This window comes from Cyprinodon tularosa, unplaced genomic scaffold (genome assembly GCF_016077235.1).
Source record: "Cyprinodon tularosa strain WSP-4 unplaced genomic scaffold, ASM1607723v1 ctg87, whole genome shotgun sequence".
In the NCBI taxonomy this organism is placed as follows: Eukaryota; Metazoa; Chordata; class Actinopteri; order Cyprinodontiformes; family Cyprinodontidae; genus Cyprinodon; species Cyprinodon tularosa.
The window spans coordinates 116,834-136,128 of NW_024039640.1; positions in this window are offsets into that span (position 1 = coordinate 116,834).

Here is a 19,295-nt window from a genome sequence, read left to right on the forward strand (position 1 = left end):
AAGAAATCGAACAAATGCAAAATTAATTTCTTAATTAATAAACTGAGAGAGATTGAAACCCCCAAAACCCCAAATCTGATTTACCAACATGAAACTTATTAAACTATTACCTACAGTATGTGATACGCTGTATGTTAGAGGAGAATAAACTATCTTCAGTGACATATTGTTCTTTTTTCTGCACCCTGACCTCCACGTCTCATAGATCGCTTAGCAGATAGAATTAGAAAGCAAAGCTTGTGTACAAAAATATATATATATAAATATATATATAAAAAATATATATATATATAATAAGCATATATATATATATATATATATATATATATATATATATAATAACCACAATGTAGTAAATTCATATATGTTACATGTACATCATCCATTTAGCACTTTTGGCTCATCTGTATTAATATGCTCCATTAACACATTAATTTATAAACTTCCTTGACTTCATACTGACTTTGCAATGTGATGTGCTTATTTTTTTTTATTATAAGTTTATCTTCTGATGCTATGAAATAGCCAGTCTGTGTCAAAGTGTTTTATCTTAATTTTAAAAGTCTTAACATGAGAACATCATCGTTGTTCGATGCTGTAGCGCACTGATTTTTTACATTGCGACCGACCTAACTAGGGAGTACCAATATGGCGGCCGGTGGCTTCACTTTAACCCCTAACTATCAACGGGCAATCAGCAATCCAGTGAATAAATAGAGATCAGCTGTAGCCATCAGTTTTAAAAAGGTTGGTAACCCCTGCTTTAGCTTTAGCATTATTTGAGCAGCTGGCGAAAAGTGCGGAACAGGAGCGGATTATGAACTATTTCGATTTGAGCTATCACCTTTAAGGACTAATTTTTTAATATTTATCACTGATGTATCTGAAAGTTAATCTTGATATTAGAAATAATTGAATCCACCTTTGTAGGTCTATGTTAAGTTTAAATAGGATTTCCAGAAACACCATCACTGCTTATTTTCCTTTTAACTGTTTTTATTTTACAGAAAGATTAATAAAAGTTGCCAGAAAATAAGCTGCTTTTCTTCCTGCCTTTTACAAACATGACGGGCATAAATTATTTGGATTTCAAAGTACGAAGCAGTTCCTCAGTGAGGTGAATGCTGATTGGAAGGACCTGGACTGAGAAATTCATGAGGCCAACAATGCTGTCCCCCTCTTCCATCTGTGAACGATCTACAGAAAACTAAGGTCTAAAGATTTTGGCTCAGGTTGGACAGAGGGATTAACCGTTATCATTATTTTATGTAAGGTTTTATGCCCAAATGTCTGTAGAGTGGTAATCTCTTTTTATTCCAAATAGATGCAATAGATCTAGTTGGTAATAGAGAAAACATCATATAGAAAAAAGGAAGCTGAAATCTTGACCTGAAAACATCAATGCATCCATTGTCTGTAGCTGGAAATTTAGGACAAACGTCCAGGCAAACATATATTTTCAGCAGCCTGTTAATCCAGTAGCTCTGTTTTTGGACTGTTGGAGGAAGTTGGAGCATCCAGAGAGATCCTCACCTGCACAGGGAGAACATGCAAACAGCATAGAACCTTCTCCTGCACAAGGAGAAGGTTCTATGCTGTTTGCATCTTCTCCCTGTGCAGGTGAGGATCTTTCTGCACAGGGAGAACATGCAAAAAGCATATAACCTTCTTTTTGTGCCAAAATGCAGCTAAACCTAAATATTACAGCAGAGGCTCCCTAAATATTTTACCCCCCAAAATAGCAACATGACAGACTGGTGAATCCCCTAAAAATACATACAGGTCATTTATTTTCATTCAGAAAATTAAATTGAAATGTAAATGGTAAATAATAAAATAAATTAATAATCTACTCCTTTAATGGTAAATTCACATTTATGTATTTTGGCCTTCTATATAAAACAGGGATTACATAATACTTGTGAGAATCAGCTTGTGACTCCTAACTTGGTGTCTTGTGATCCCCCTGGGGGACCCTACCCCAACTTTGGGAACCCCTGCTTTAGCAGATAATTATTCACCAATTCATCAACACATCCAAGTGTGTATTTGATCTCTTATGTATATTTATAAAGGTGCTTTAGTTTAACGATTTATTTGATTTAAAGGAAACAAAAACTGGTATCATGTGAAAATGCCTCCTTTAATTATCAAAACGAAATGTGCAACTTGTTTAGAAACAGCGATATATTTTAAAGTTTATGTACTCAAGCATGACCTTTAGTTTAATGTTTATCTAAATTCCAGTTTATCTCGAAAAAAAAGCTTATATCAACAGTTTTCATCTGTGCTGTTTAAGTCTAGCGCTAAACTAAATGACTGCGTGCCTCAACAGAACATCTGATGGAGCTTTTTCCTTTTTTCAGCTCTTCTGCTCTTACCTTTTTTTTTCTCCAAGATTTCATGGGGATCCATCCATCCATCCATCCATCCATCCATCCATCCATCCATCCATCCATCCATCCATCCATCCATCCATCCATCCATCCATCCATCCATCCATCCATCCATCCATCCATCCATCCATCCATCCATCCATTTTCTTCCGCTTTATCCAGGGCTGGGATGCCCAGACTACCCGATCCACGCACACCTCCTCCAGCTACTCTGGGGCGACCCCGCGGCGACACCAGGCCAGCTCAGAGACATAGTCCCTCCTGTGTGTCCTGGGCCTTCCACTAGGCCTCCTCCCAATGGGACATGCCTGGAACACCTCCCGAGGAAGGCGACCGAGAGGCATCCAAAACAGATTCCCGAGCTCATTTCGACGTGGAAGAGCAACAACTCTACTCTGAGCTCCTCCTGGGTAACTGAGCTCCTCACCAGATCTCGAACAGTGCGCCCTGCCACCCTACGAAGGAAACTCCTTTTAGACGCTTGTATTCCTGATCTTGTCCTTTCGGTCATTACCCAGATCTCATGACCATAGGTGAGGGTGGGATCAGTAAATCGAGAGCTTTGCCCCTCTACTCAGCTCCTTCTTCAGTCTACAGTCTGATACAGCGACTGTATCACTGCCAACTCCGCACCGATCCGTCTATCGATCTCAAGCTCCATCCGTCCCTCACTGCTGAACAAGACCCCGAGATACTTGAACTCCTCCACTTGAGATAGGGACTCTCCACCGACCTAAAGAGGGGAGTCGTTCCTTTCTCTGGTGGAGAACCATGACACTTGGCTGCAAACCGCTGCAGACCTTAAGGTCCTAGTTTGACGAGGCCAACAGGACAACATCACCTGCAAATAGCAGAGATGATATCCTGAGGTTCCTAAACCGGTCACCCTCCGGTCCCTGGCTGCGCCTAGAAATTCTGTCCAGAACCGGTTACAAAGGGCAGCCCTTCTCAAATCCAGCAGTTTATAAGCAACACTGAAAGCATAAAGGAAATGACTGTTAAGATATGTGAGTATAGCTGTGATTTAACAGTAAAGTTCATCCAAGGGCAATGGTGAATAATCAACAAAGGTCCAACAAGTCAAATCAAACATGATGCATCACAGAAATAAAGGCTTGGTCGTTTACCTGACATCAATATTCAGGCTGCAGTAAACTCCACCAAAGGCACGGAGAGGAGACCTCCAGCATTTAGCATAGAAGCTCTTCAGCTCTTTTGAATCTTTAATGTGGGGTATGGAATAAAAGAAAAATTGAATTTTTTCAGAGAGGAATCAATAATAAATCATGCACGCATCTTTCTGGGGCTGCTGAAGAAGCCCAATTTGACCCATCCATCATATGTGTGTCTTATTCAAACCTGTAAGGGGAGTATTCAAAGTAGAAATTGAGGGGGTTGATTTACAAGAACGTTTTTTCAAATGAATCGATTTGGTGAGAAGGTGTGAGCGTGAGGAGAGTCGGGATGGATTTCTAATCCGTTTCCTTTGTGGCTGGTCTTACCTTTCCTGGCTTTTGTTGATCTCTGTTTCATTTCCTTCAGAGTTTGGTATGGGTTTAGCAAATTAATATTTTTTCGTGTGTTTTGATTAAACATTTAACGAGGTCCCGTGAAAATCTGCCAGGAATGTATAAAGATAGACACTCACAAAAAAATACAGATAACGTAGAGATATAGAAAATATAAGGAGCTCAGTTTGTTTTTAAACTAAATATCTGGTTCTAGTGATGCCAGTTTATATAGTTGGGTTTCAATATAATTTTCTAGGAAAATTGATGGGCCTACAGTATGGGAGAATTATCCTGCCATAATGCAAGAGCACACAATTTCAATTTGAGAAAAGAATTTCATCTCAAAACTTATAATGCTCACACTCAAAACATGCGCTCTCTCTCAAATATTTTCTCTTCTCTCTCAAATCCTTGTTTCTTCTCTCAGATTTGATGCTTCTTGCACAGATATTTTCTCCTCTCGCTTGCCTCCTTCTCTTCGCGCACAAACTCGAGTCTCAGATACGCTCGCATACCCGTAGGCTCTGCTTGCAGATTTTTGTTTCTCTGTCTCAGATTGCAGTCGGATCGTTGCTTAGCAACCTTTCCAGCCAATAGAACGACAGCCTCAGAAAGGGTGCGCTTGTCTAACTCTACTGAGTGTGCCTGTGCTACTACGCCACTTATAAGAGTGTCAGCTGAAACTGCTATTTACAGTAGTTTTGTGGCTCATGTATAGCCAAAACTGAACAGATTTATGAAACATTTCAGTCTTGGGAAAAGTAGGCTACTTACTTTAGAGTCTTGCAGTCGATCCATTTTCATGATGTGAACAGAAAACTCCCGCCTCAGAGTTTGCTAATCAGGGCAGATGCTAATTCTGCCTCCAGCAGAAATTAATTGACCTTTCATTGGTGATTCTTGAATCGCCCTTTATTATTTCCTTTTTTATTTTCCTGATTATTGTTGTTTTTCAGCTTCTTATTTTAATAGCTTTTAAATTAAAAAGCCATTTTATTGTCGGTAAGGTTTATCACAGGCACACTCAGTAGAGTTAGACAAGCGCACCCTTTCTGAGGCTGTCGTTCTATTGGCTGGAAAGGTTGCTAGGCGACGATCCGACTGCAATCTGAGAGAGAGCAAAAAAAAATCCGCAAGCAGAGCCTACGGGTTTGCGAGCGTATCTGAGACTCGAGCAGAGTGTGGTTTGTGCGCGAAGAGAAGGAGGCAAGCGAGAGGAGAAAATATCCGTGCAAGAAGCATTAAATCTGAGAGAAGAAACAAGGATTTGAGAGAGAAGAGAAAATATTTGAGAGAGAGCGCATGTTTTGAGTGTGAGCATTATAAGTTTTGAGTGCAAGAAGATGAAATTCTTTTCTCAAATTGAAATTATGCGCTCTTGCATTATGGCAGGATAATTCTCCCATACTACAGTAGTAGCTATTCAAAATGTCCCAACTTTCCTTCATAGGCCCTTGGCTGGTCCTCTATAATTCTTTTTTAAACATCAATCTTTGTACTAAAATATTCTTTCTGTCATGATTTGTTGACATTAAGATCTAAAGAGAAGGGTTATCTCCTGGTCAGACCCTATAATTCACTGAAAGGGTGGATGGACGCCCAGGTGAAGGCCAGTGGCTGGAAGTTGGAGGGAATTTTGCTGCCATTCTGCTGGCTTTTGACTGGGAAGGGACATTTTTAATGGTTCCTACTATATAAAGAGCTGCAGGTATAATTATTATCAGGCTCTTTTGGAAACAATGCTGCATTATTTCAATCCAGTTAATAAGTGAAGATAATGTGTAATAAAATAAAAAACCAGTAACCCTTTTAAGAACATTTTTATTTTTAAACTCTGATCTATCTCAGATGATAGATGGATTATGAGTGTTTACATTACAACCAAGTATTTATTTCAGAGGAGCTGCTTCATGCAGTGTGATGGAGGAAGGAAAGTGCCTGTTGGATAGAAATAAGTTGGACAAACCAGTTTTGTGATTTCATATTACAGCAACGGGGAGCAACTCCCTCATGTGGCAACTTAAGGTTAAAACAGCATAGTCTATTTTATTGCATGCCTTATACCCACAGTGTTTTAGATATTTTTATTTACCTATTCCATATTATATGTTTCATGTTGCACGATTGTACCATAAAAAATTCCTAGTTTGTGAACTCCTTCACTAACAATGGCAATAAACCTGATTCTGATTCTGATAATTAAAGCTTAGTTTAAGCTACTAATGTAATAAAAACCAACCCTACCTGTTTACACAGCAGTTTCCAAAGTAAGGGATCCCGAGAAGCTTTTTACATGACACAAAGATGTGAGTGAAATAAGTAAATTAAACATTTATTTATTTAAAGTCCATGTAAAGTAGCGATACATATGTGTGCTGAGTTTGTAAAGAAACAGAAATACGTGCTATTTATCATCCACTCGAATTTAAATGAATAAAAAAGCACTGCTAAGCATGTAACATCAGGTTTCAAAAGTAAAAAACAAAAAACAAAAACAGATTTCTAAACTAAATATGGTGCAAAATGCAGTACAAAACATTGAGTTGTGTTCTTTTTCAAAGGATTATAAAAGTTCAGCGTGTTGGTAGTGTAAATGTAAAGTGTGACGCAGATTCCATGTTTCAACAGTTCAACAGCCATAAGGCAGCGGGGAAAAAGCTGCTACAGAACCTGCTGGTCCTGCAGCAGATGCTGCTCTTCCCAGAGGGCAGCAGGGAGAACAGTCCATGGTGGGGGTGTTAATGGCTGCTTATCCTCCTGCAGCAGTGTGTCGCAGTGAGCTTGACTGAGATACTTTTGATTTACGCCCAATATTGAAGCGTGGTCTGCGCTATGTTATTCCACGCCACAACGCAAGAGAGAGAATCAGGAACGAGCTGTGGGTCAAGATACGGCCGAGGTGGTGAGGAAGTGGGGGCAAGTTTGTGTGACAACGGAGGGACATGAGGGCCAAAAAGAGCGGAGATCCAGGTGGGAAAATGGTCCCAGCGTTCTCACGCACCCCGGTCTGTCTTCACGAGTCGTTTTCCACAATGGCGGTCACACAAACAAAACAAGCCGGTAAGGTAGCAAACAGGAAATACACATAGAGTAGAGCGAATGTAGGTTTGACCAATCAGATCCCTCCTGTCTGCGGTTTCCTACAAGTTTAGAGAGGTGTACCAGAGTGTCTGCGGAAGGGGCGGGGCACATCTGCGTTAACTACGACCAGAGGTGTCAAGTAACGAAGAACAAATACTTTGTTACTGTACTTAAGTACACTTTTTATGTATTTATACTTATACTGTGGCGTTTGATTCGGATTATTGGTTAAAAGGGGCATATTTGATCCTTTTTTAGATGATTAATTCCTTTTCAGGATGCTGAAACTGTTTCTTGCCCTTCTTTTGTGGATAGGCCTCACCGGTAATTTAAACACCTTCCTCAAAGGGTTGGCACCCCACTAATATGGATGTGAGAAGTTGTTTTTGTTTTATCTCCAAATTTTCACAAAAGTTGCAAAATAATTTCAAAGAAGTGCAGGTGCAGGTTTTAATTTTTAATCTGAAACATGGGGAAAGTGAAGGATGCAAACAGCCTCTGGGAATTCTTCAGAGCTTCTGACCTTAATATGTCGTCTGTCTGATGGGATCCTGGACAGGACTGGAGAATAGAGAGATATATGGTTTCAATTTGCTTTTAGCCCTTATTTTAGTAGTTTTAGAGACAAATGCTTTAATTTAAACTGTAAAACTGATATTTGAATTGTGAAGTTGAACAGATCCTGGTGGTCATTTGGTGGAGAGGTGAGCCAAGTGTCATCGGAGTGATTAGAGGCCTGAATGCAGGTCGTTTGATGCCGTTTTCCTTGTAGCTTACAGGATTTCAATCACTCACAGCCTTGCTTTGGTCTCTTTACCCCCCTGCAGTGGTAAACAATCCACCTCACATCTCCTGCAGAGGGGGCACGTCAGAGCTCACCTGAGTGAGGCTCATTGAAAAGCTGCATGTAGCACTGATGCTGCATTGATATTTACATTACAAATGAGGGATAATGACTCAGAACTGAGGGTCAAATATAGCAGCGGTGATCAAAGAGGCCGCTGAGTTCTGTGTGTTTGGCAGAAAAAAGGAAACAGTTACGCAGCAGAAATGTAGCTCTGTGATTTATTAGAGTTTATATTTATCATGGATATTTATAGCAACCAGAATTTAAATGTGCCACAAAACCAAAGCTGTATGCAAAACAAAGAAGGTGTGACTAGATCTATTCTATTCTATTCTATTCTATTCTATTCTATTCTATTCTATTCTATTCTATTCTATTCTATTCTATTCTTCTGTTAAATGTGCACGCGCCGCAGGAGGGCCAAAACGTTTCCCTCTCGTCCGGCGTCAGCGGTCTCCCAGCAACAGCCGGGCTCGAGCTCATCTCAATCATCCGCAGCTGAACTAAGTCAAGCCAGACAGACGTACGCCGCGCGGAAGAGGCCAGGCGGAAGTTACCTGTAAAATAAAAGTCCGTGTATTCTATTCAATTCCATTCAACTCAGTTCAAGTTCAATTCAGTTTATTTCTAAAGCGCCAATTCACAACACACCTCATCTCAAGGCACTTTATACTTCATCAGATCATCCAGTCAGATTGATTCAAAGTTCTCTATCTATGTAAAACCAGTGGATTACATCCACTCATTGACTCAAATTCAATTCCTCACACTAGCATGCTTGTAGCGACAGTGGAGAGGAAAAACTCCCTTTTAACAGTAAGAAACCTCCAGCAGAACCAGGCTCAGTGTGAGCGGCCATCTGCTGAGGCCGACTGGGGTTCAAGGAGACAGAAGCAGAGATACAAAAGGCAACTGTAAAAGGCGGCCCCGTCCAGGAAACACACAGCCAGGCAGACGAGCTCCGAGCCAGCTCCCATGTCAGAGGATGAAGAGAGCACATCCAGCCAGTCACAGTTAGAGAAACAGGGCTACACTGGAAAACAGTCCTATCTCCAACATTTATAAACAAAGGTGTTGATGGCAGCAGCACAGCTGATATTTCTCTCCAGGATGGAGTCACAGCCAAACAGGAACAGACCAGATGAAGCTACTATGAGAAAAAGCAGAGAGAGCAGAACGTTAGAGATAGAATGAAGCAGAAGGATGAAAAAGGGGTCCCTATGTCCTCCAGCAGTCTAAGCCATAGCAGCATAACTATAGAAAACTATAGAGTGTAGTTCGAGTTTTTTTTTTTTCTCCTGCCACTGGACCTTTTTTAACTGCTCACTGCTTGCTGCTCATACACATAACCTGATGGGATTCTTTAGCTATACATGGGCTTATAATTGTCAAATGTAATAAAAAAAAAAACACCAGAGAAACAAATATTCAAAATAAAACATGATTTCATTATAACAGCAGCGACGGTTTGAGACAGTAGTGGCTCTAGAGCAAATTTACCGGGGGGCCAAGTAGGGCAGAGAGTTTTTTTTTTTTTTTTTACGTTGGGGTGCACAACAAAACAATAACAGACATACAAAAAAAAAAAAAAAGAAGAAGAAAAAAGAAAAACAAACAGGTGCTTCAATGAACCACAAAGCCAAAGTTGCAGACCCCTGGTCTAACACATGAAAACTGGGGTCCTGCTTTATGGTTAAAGTTTAAAGCTGAAAGTAATTTGTAAATTATTGAATAAATTATAATGGCAAAATATTAAATTGGTCCAAGAAATAAATCAGCTATGGATAGTGATTGGTTGATGAGGTGTCATGAAGTGTTGTGACACAGCTGGTTTACCGGAAGCATCTTGCTAACCAGTTAGCAACTCAGTGCTAGTAGGTTCCCAATGGGAAATTCCATTGGGACCAAGTACTAAATTAGTGACTTATAAACGACACTGTCAAGGAACGCTATGGACAGCGGAAACATGCAAGAGGAGGAGAGTTTAGTGTCGGAGGTCGTGGATGAGTCTCCTCCGTCATCCATTTTTTATTTAGAGGAGGAAAGCGGGGACGAAGATGTTGTGGAAGAGGACGCCAGGGCGGCAGAAGCTTGGTTTGGTGTAGAAGGCTTCCAGCCGTACATGTTTGAGCCCTTGCCTCGCAACGCTGCCAGTTCTGTTAGCTCTACGCCTGCCGAAGACACAGACGTCCATCCCCCTGAACACTGGGACGCAACTCAATGGGAAAGGAAATTATTCTGATTTCTTATTTCAACCATTGCGTATATTAGCTGCAACATATGAATCAAGATGCTATGACTGAAAATATTTGATTGACAGATGACCGTTGATATATGATTGGCCGAATTTAGGTGTTCAGGCTGACGTAGAACTAACTGGCCTGCATAAAATAACGAAACAATAACACAGATTTTAAGACAGGACTTTTTTAAACAGATATTTTGTACATTTTGGGACAATATTGTCTGATAAAGAGTAAATTTATATACATGTTTAAGCCAGAATGATTTGACATTTAAATATGACTTTTCCTACGACTTTAAAACAATAACTACAGTAAGATGAGTAAACTAAGAGTCACCAGAGAGGTCCAATAGTCCACCCCCTGCTAATTCTTACCACAGCTTCAATTATAGGGTCTTTCTTCCCAACTATACAATACAGCTTTTATTTTGAAAAGCATAAAGCGGAAATGGCAGCGCCTCTCTGTCTGTCCAGCTTTGTCTGAGGTCCGCTCAGCAGGAGCGGAGCAGACGAGAAACCATGGAGCGCAACAAGACGCGTCGGAGAGAGCCAGCAAGCGGCCGGCAGAGGTGCCAACCTTTCAGCCTTTTCTAAACCGCTCTGTCCGTCAGCGGGCAGCTTTGGAGACGTCAGCTGCTGGACAGGCAATCTGTGCAAGCGTGCGTAAAAGTCAGCGGAGAGGTTCCCCGGATACAGAGAGATACAGAGAAAGAAAACAGTGTTGGAGTCACAGTCAGGAACCAAAGAATAAAGACAAGGAGGAGTGATTATTACCCGCCTGGAAGGGAGACTCTAGATATTGACGTTCATTTTCTGAGTCTTTTTTTAATGATTTCTGTGAAGAGGGCGCGGATGTGCGGTGCGTAAAGTCACAGATTTATGTCCCATCTACAAGGAGCCGTTACTTTTCTTTAAGGGATCTGCAAACAAGGCAGAGAGTTCTCCAAAGAAACAAGCAGCGGACACAGAGTGAGAAAACAATCCCAGTTAATCCGGAATCATGGTGAGGTTTCAGAACTCAGACCTGTGGATAGCCTGGATGCTTCTTCTCTGCATGGACGGTAAGTTCAGCCACACTTTTCAACTTATTTTACGGCCCCAAACACATTTTTCTGATTATAATGTTACAGAAAATGATACATAAAAATATTTTAATGAGGAAGAAAACATTTTCTGTAATCTGGCTGCTTCCCATATGGAATTAAAAACAACAAAACAAGAAAAAACAAAGCAAGAAAAATGAATCCCAACTTTTATTTAAAAAAAAAAATCTATATTAGGATCAAGCTAAAAAATCCCCCCCAAACAGAAAAGAAAAAAACAACACATTCATAATTTCAACCACTTTACTCTGGTGTCCTCTTGTGCTCTGCTGGTGAACCTCTTATCTCTGCGCGCTCCGCTGCGCCTCGCATCCGATTTGCTCACTCTTACACAACAGGGTGTCTAAAATGATTCTTTTACTTGTTAAATCTTCTCTCCGACACGCGTGGCCAGGCGTGGCTCCAGTGTTGCTGGGACTGTCCGGGATTTGAAATAGAAACGGAGCAGACGGTGGAGGGTTGCGCTGGTAATCCGTCCGATTAACGAGAAGTAGGCTATGGTGAGCAGGAGAGGGCGACCCCACAGGGAAAAATCACCGTGTATTCCTGCACTTTTCCACTGGTTATAACACCCTTTGCGTGTGTTAACACTGCGCTTCGGTTCTGACCTCACTTTACTGCTCAGTTGTTGGTTAATGCAGTTTTCCTATTCAAACAGAAACAAAGAATCAGTTATTCTCCCATTTTGACTCCCATACATTTTCCTGTTGGCAAAATCTGTTTTAACCCTAAGGAAGAGGATTAAGGCCACTGAAAAAAAAAAAGAAAAAGTCAACTGATTTTTAAATTTTATTTCAGTTTAGTATGGGGAAAAAAGTCAGAATTCTGAGATTAAAGTCAGAATTCTGACTTTAATCTCAGAATTCTGACTTTTTTCTGAAATTTCTGACTTTAATCTCAGAATTCTGACTTTGTTCTCCGAATTCTGACTTTAATCTCAGAATTCTGACTTTTTTCTCCGAATTCTGACTTTAATCTCAGAATTCTGACTTTTTTCTCAGAATTCTGACTTTAATCTCAGAATTCTGACTTTTTTCTCAGAATTATGACTTTAATCTCAGAATTCTGACTTTTTCCTCAGAATTATGACTTTAATCTCAGAATTCTGACTTTTTTCTCAGAATTCTGACTTTAATCTCAGAATTCGGACTTTTTTCTCAGCATTTTGACTTTAATCTCAGAATTCTGACTTTTTTCTCAGAATTCTGACTTTAATCTCAGAATTCTGACTTTTTTCTCAGATTTCTGACTTTAATCTCAGAATTCTGACTTTTTTCTCAGATTTCTGACTTTAATCTCAGAATTCTGACTTTTTTCTCAGATTTCTGACTTTAATCTCAGATTTCTGACTTTTTTCTCAGAATTCTGACTTTTTTCTCAAATTTCTGACTTTAATCTCAGAATTCTGACTTTGTTCTCAGAATTCTGACTTTTTTTCTCAGAATTCTGACTTTTTTCTCAAATTTCTGACTTTAATCTCAGAATTCTGACTTTTTTCTCAGATTTCTGACTTTTTTCTCAGAATTCTGACTTTTTTCTCAAATTTCTGACTTTAATCTCAGAATTCTGACTTTTTTCTCAGATTTCTGACTTTAATCTCAGAATTCTGACTTTTTTCTCAGAATTCTGACTTTAATCTCAGAATTCTGACTTAATTCTGACAATAAAAAAAGTCAGAATTCTGAGATTAAAGTCAGAATTCTGAGAAAAAAGTCAGATTTTTTCCCCATGTTAAACTGAAATAAAATGTAAAAATCGGTTAACTTTTTTTTTTAGTGGCCCTAATCCTCTTCCGTATAACCCTGTTCCTCGTAAAAATAATAAATTAATCAGATCCCTGTTTCAGAAGGAAGAGACCTCTGTTCCTGTGGTTGTTCCATACTGGGATCGTTTTCATATTAATATGTCCTGGAAATTTATCTGGCTGCTCCCGAATCCCTTTCTTCTCACTAACAAGGTTAAAGAAGTATCTTTTAAACTCATACACAGAATCTACCCCGTTAAAGTCTATTTAAAGAAATTCAACTCTGATGTTGATGTTAACTGTTCCTTCTTTGACATTTGCCCAGAGTCGCTCACTCATCTGTTCTGGTTTTGTCATCATTCTAAAGTATTTTGGCAACACTTTTCTACTTTTATTGTGTCAAAAACATCAATAGGATTTCAGTTATATAGGGTAAATGTCCTGTTTGGTTTTCAACAAAATGAAAGAATAATTGCGAAGAGTTTTCTTATCAATTTATTAATTATTAAGGCTAAATTTCATCTTCATAAATGCACATTTTTGAGAAAAAAAAACCCTGACTTTTCAGTTTTTTTTTTATTGAATTTAAACATTATATATTTACAATTCGACCTTCAACAAATAAAAAAGCAAAAGCAACTTTATTGGCTTGCAATCAAATAGGAATTTTCGATAATTTATCGTGTTAATTCACTGTGGCATCTGGTATTTTTGTCACCTTTAGTACTGTTTTTCTTTAAACAAGATTATTTTGTCATTTCTTATTATAATTTTATTGTTTTCTGTTAATTCGCCCCCTGGCAAATGTTTTTGTTGTTTTGTGATTTGTACACAATGCAGTTTTGTATTGTTGTTTATTGTAAATGATAAAGTTTATAAAAAAAATGCAGCTTTTCAGCTAAATAATCCAGTGTAGCAACGCTGAAGTTTATGCTTGTTTTCTAATTACAGGGAATCCCACAAACATATATTCTGTTTTATAGAAAGACTTTTGCTAAAATAAAACAATATATACATTATTCTTCCACAAGGAGCCTTATATATTATCAGTAATTGAGAATAGTAAGATAATAATCATGTACTTTGCTTGCAATAAATGAGCAACTTTATTAAAATCCCCCCTCTTCACTTTTAGGCATTGCTTTTTATGATGAACTTGAGCAAATTTCATGCTTATCCTTGCATAAACGAAAATAGTTAAAGTATAAATAAAAACATATGGAGCTACAGCTAAAGTACAGCCATCTAATAATAATAATTTTCTGATAATTGTCCTTCTATTTGAGTCTTAACAAGAATTTTAAATGTTTTAAATGTCAGGCTATGTGCTGTTCTAACCAGGTGCTGCAAGTGGAGTGCTACTTAAGCAAAGCCAATAGGTGGCGCTCTAAAGGTCTATGTTTTTCCACTAATTTTTCCAATAGGCTATTTTCTTTTCTTTCTTTGTAGCACAAAAAAGTGAAACTTTCTTTCTCTCAAACATGGGATATAAATGTGAATCATATTTTCAAATTATTACAAATAGGGAAACGTGTGATCCGCATTCCCATGTGGAACTCACAGATCCATGTGATCCACATGGGTATCCAATAAAAAAATATGTGACCTGTGTGTTTATCAGATGTGAGCCCCGTGGATCCGTGTGACACATGCGGATCATATATGTAAACGTTTAGATATGAGATCCACGTGCGTCCTTTTTTATTTCACTTACATAAATGCCACATCGAAGTTTACATGTGAATCACGGACCTCACATGTGATTTTCAAATGAAATCACGTGTTTCCTTTGTTTCAGTTGTACTCTTTTAGGCTCTTTACTGGCAGCGCATAGAAACACAAACAGCATGACGCTATGCTCCATTAGGACAGAGAAAAGTCTGGCCACTTTATTGAAATGACCAAAACTGTAAAGAATTTAAGCCTGACGACTTCAGGGAAGTTAATTATCAATGCTTGATACTGGCAGAGGTGGAGCTAATTTGTTCTTCCAGTTTGGACGTTATTCACCGACTGTGGAACAAGCAGTTCCCCTCTATAACAGAGACTGGCAAAATCAAAACATTTTTAACTCATTTGACATTTTAACTGTGTCAAAAAAAATACATTACTTCATTAATCACATCATTATACTAACAATGAAGATAAAATACAGGAAATGCATCCTTTTTTTCCACAACGTTGTGTGTATTATGCTTATTTGAAAGTCATCTATGCCTTCTGTGTAATGAAAGATATAAAATAACTTCTCAATATATTTAATATATGTATTATCCTGAATTATAAATTGATTTAGCATAGATGTATGAAGATATTCAATAGCTATGTCTTAATGAATATCTGAATTTGTATTTATTTTGAAGAGGTGGATGTTTTACACGAACCTGACTCCGCCAGATGGATTTGCTCCGCATATCCATCTGGAAACCTAGCCTGGGTGCCATTCCGAACTTAGTCCCGCCCACAACATTTGAGTTCGGGAAGTTCGGTTTGGCATTGCTTAATAATAGCGCAAGTATGCTGGCACAAAATCTGGTGGGCCAATCAAATTGTCAGGGCGGGCTTTATACGATGATGGACAGATCAACAGTAACGTAATCAACCACGTGACCAAAGCGCGCTTGGGTGACAACAACAATGGCTGCTGCTGGAGAGTTGAGGTGATTAGATTCTGCTATTAGGTCTGTTCTAGAAGATATCGACAGGAAATAAATTTTAAAAGAGGAACAGAGAAACGCGATCAAGGCTCATCTTCTTATTCTAGGCGTGCAACTGCACGCTTTGATTTTTGTTGACAAAAACTATGCGTCGCTTAACATACGTCACGCACTCCGTTGCTCTTATTGGTTGTAGGTCTATCCAATTGAGTGCAGAGGCATTTTTTTTCCTGGTTCGTTCGAAACACGCCCCATAATCACAGCTCTATGGAGCAGTATCAGACTCATATTCTGACTAGAATTGAGTCGGACTACGTCAGGCTACTGGAAACCTTCCGTTGAAGTAATTTTGGGAAGGGGCGAAAATACTGGTTAGCTGATTGGCCTATGTTGGTGATAGACGGGCCAAATAAACCAATCAGATCAACGAAGCATATGACGTACTAACAGAGCGACGATGAAGAGGAGCCAATTGATAGATCAAACTTGCCGAAACCAGTCGGGAGAAGAGCAAAAACATCTTTTCCTCTGAGAAAAGCCTCCAGAGCAGTGTTTTGCTCTTCTTTCAGTGAAGAAATACTCTGTAATTCCGATAAAACTCGCTCAATAGCCACGCTAACGCTAGTTTCATCAGCTGAACTGTCGCGCTTCTCGTTGCGTCACACCTCAACCCGCCTCAAAGCCAACGCTGATTGGACGTTCGTTTGGTGAACGGCTCCAAATTTTCTTTAACGGAGAGTCTCCAGACTGATTAGCGAGTAAAACCTTGAAAGCTCGCGAGATCAGGATGGTCTCATGAGGCTAGTTTTACACTCTCTATACATTTCCTGTGAAAATCCGCTCCCTGTGCCATGATTTGTCAATATCAGTCAAAAAACTGCGACTGACTGAACTTTTTTTTCCCCAGCCAGGTTTTTCTTGCAGCTCCCTGTGTTTATTTTTAGCTGTATACCATTTCAGTCAATATGTTGATGTTTTTTGCCTCCTTTATTTAACACACTCTGGTGTAAAAAACACCTAATTTGATCTCAAAGGTTAGTCTCGGCATTTCTGCAGCGATTTTAAAAGAAACCAGAAGACATCCTTCCCCTTTTCTCTATCTGGTCCTAAAGAGATCCCACTATGGCGGCTAAGTGGACAGTCAATCGTTCAGGACTCCGGATTGAGCTCTATTAACAGAGCAACTTGTTTGTGCTCCTTTCCTTCTCTCACGTCTTGGTAGGAAGCTGCCTGCGTTGCTATAAATAAGCTCTGATGCAGCAAAGCCAGTATTGATTGTGGTTGCTTGTTTTGGCAGCCCGTACTGACCTCCACCTTTTTCTTTTTTTTTTTTTTATGTCAGACATTGTCACTAGAATAATCTGATCAGTTCCAATGAGTGTAAGCAAACACTTGATTGTTTTTGCTGCTAAACGTCGCTTGTTACTGTTTATGCACTTCACTGGAGGAGAGGAAGGACATTAAAGAGAGTTTTGAAGAATAGAAAAAAAATCTTTCCTTTTTATAAACAGAACTCCTTTTCTCTCTCAGCCTAGTTCATGTCGGGTCTTTTTAGGCTCTCCTCATTAGTTAGAGGACATGTCATGTTCTCGTTAGCCATCATTGTTCCCAAGTCACTCATAAATATTATATCTTCACCTCTGAGTTGGTTTCATGGATTGAAAGTTTGCCTTCTCTGGTCTAAAGTGTTTAAAGAGCAACAGAAAAGTGTTCTGCTTGAACTTTTTTAGCATTTTTCATACTTCAGTCTCTAACATCCAGTCTTTATATAGAAGATTTTATATCATATCCCACCATTATAGAAGTGTAGAGTTTTAAAAAATGATACATGGTTTAAATACTTTTGTCTGATTAATTATAGCTGTACTTTAAGCCAGATTATAGCACCAGGAATTAGCAAACCAAGTCTCCTGTCTTCATTTGTCACCCAGCTCAGGTGTGCAGGCAGTGAGGAGGGATATAAATAAATGATCTTCTTGTTCATTAATTGTTTATTTGATAAAAAACAATTGTTCCATCAGATTAATTGATAACATTCACCTATAAGGAATATTTTGGTGCTGTAATGTTACCGCGATCCACAAGAGGGCGCTTTTCATTTTGTCAGAGGAGCCTCCCTGTTATTCGTAAGAGAAGTAACGGCATGAATCTATGGATTCGGTCCGGTTTTAATTACACCGCTTAGTGGAAACAACGATGCAGAATATAATTTATGTGGTTCTATAGGTAAATATGAAAATTTGATAAACTCCTTAAGTTATTAACTGCTGCCCACTATACTGGTCCGTCATGCAGTACAGAGCAGCGTAAAGCTCTGCTGTGCTTTAAAGGCCAGGATGTGATGATAAAGAAATGGAGAGTGTTACAAAAAAAAAACATTTAACATGATAGAAAAAGAAATGCTAGCACCAAGCATGGTAGATCGGCACCAAGGAACTTTAAAACTCACAGACTAGAGTTTTAAAGTTCCTCTGAGAGGAACCAGAACAACAGAAAACCCGTTTACACTGGCCTTTTGAAACGGTGCCGAGATCGGTCCGAGCACGGTAACCGAGATAACTGTTTAGTGTAAATGGCAGCAATTGATGGCAGTGATGGCTTGACATATAAAGAACACTTTTTTTTTTTTTTTATTCAGTGTTTATTTAATTTAGCTGTGTTAAATGTGCTATTGCTATTTTTTATTCAGCATATTGTAAAACACTATTTAACCTTTCCTTTTATTGCCAACTAATTCATAAATTGATAACCTGTATCCCTAGTGGTGATTCAACATGGAAGGGGCGTCCTCTATCTTTTTTCTTCTGGTCCAAATCCTCTAAATTTCCAAGAGTCAAAACATCAAAAATTAATAAATATATTAACAAGGCACAGTAATGCACAGCAGAGGCTCTGTTCTTATAAAGCAACTGTTGAGCACTTGACAAAACAAACACCTCAGGCGACATCCCAGCGAACAGTCGCTCCGTTCATGATGGCTCAATGTGCATTTTTTCCGACGTACCCATAAAAAAACACCAGAGGTTGCAGCTTGGACCAAGTCAGAGGGTTCAATCAATTCAACAAATTAGACCCAAAGCAGGAACTGCGACTCTGAACTTTCCAACAATCAGTTTTTATTTGCTTAGCTGGTGTGCATGACACGTCTTACGAGGCATATCAAATTAGCATTCACGGGATCGTTCAGATTAGCCTCCAGGCTCAAATCTGGCTGTCCGCATGTTTTAGAGGAGACCAAAGAGAACAAAAGACAATAGAGTGGGAGACAACATAAAGTTGTCTCTAACTCGTTGACATTCAGGACATTTGTTCTGCTATCAAAGCTGAACTGAGACCAATAAATCTGTCCTCCTCTCTGACCGTTAGCTTGTTAACCTTTGATCCTCTGCTTAAATAACCTGTCTGATATTAAATAGCGAGCCTGGACTGTCTAGTGTGCAGCTTCATTCTTTTGCACGTTTAATTTTGGACACAGTATATCAGTCAATTTCAATCTATAGCACACCTCTCAGTTTTCAGAGGAGCATTTTCCAACGTTTTGTTGAACTAATGAGCAAAGGATGCTAGAAAAAAAACAAACTGCTTTAAACAGGATAGATAATAAACAAGTGAGTAAATTACAAAGAAGTTGGTAAACACAAATACACAGGTCCTTGCAAAAGTAATAGTTATCAATTTATTTCATTTACAATTCCTGCTATAAGCAACAGC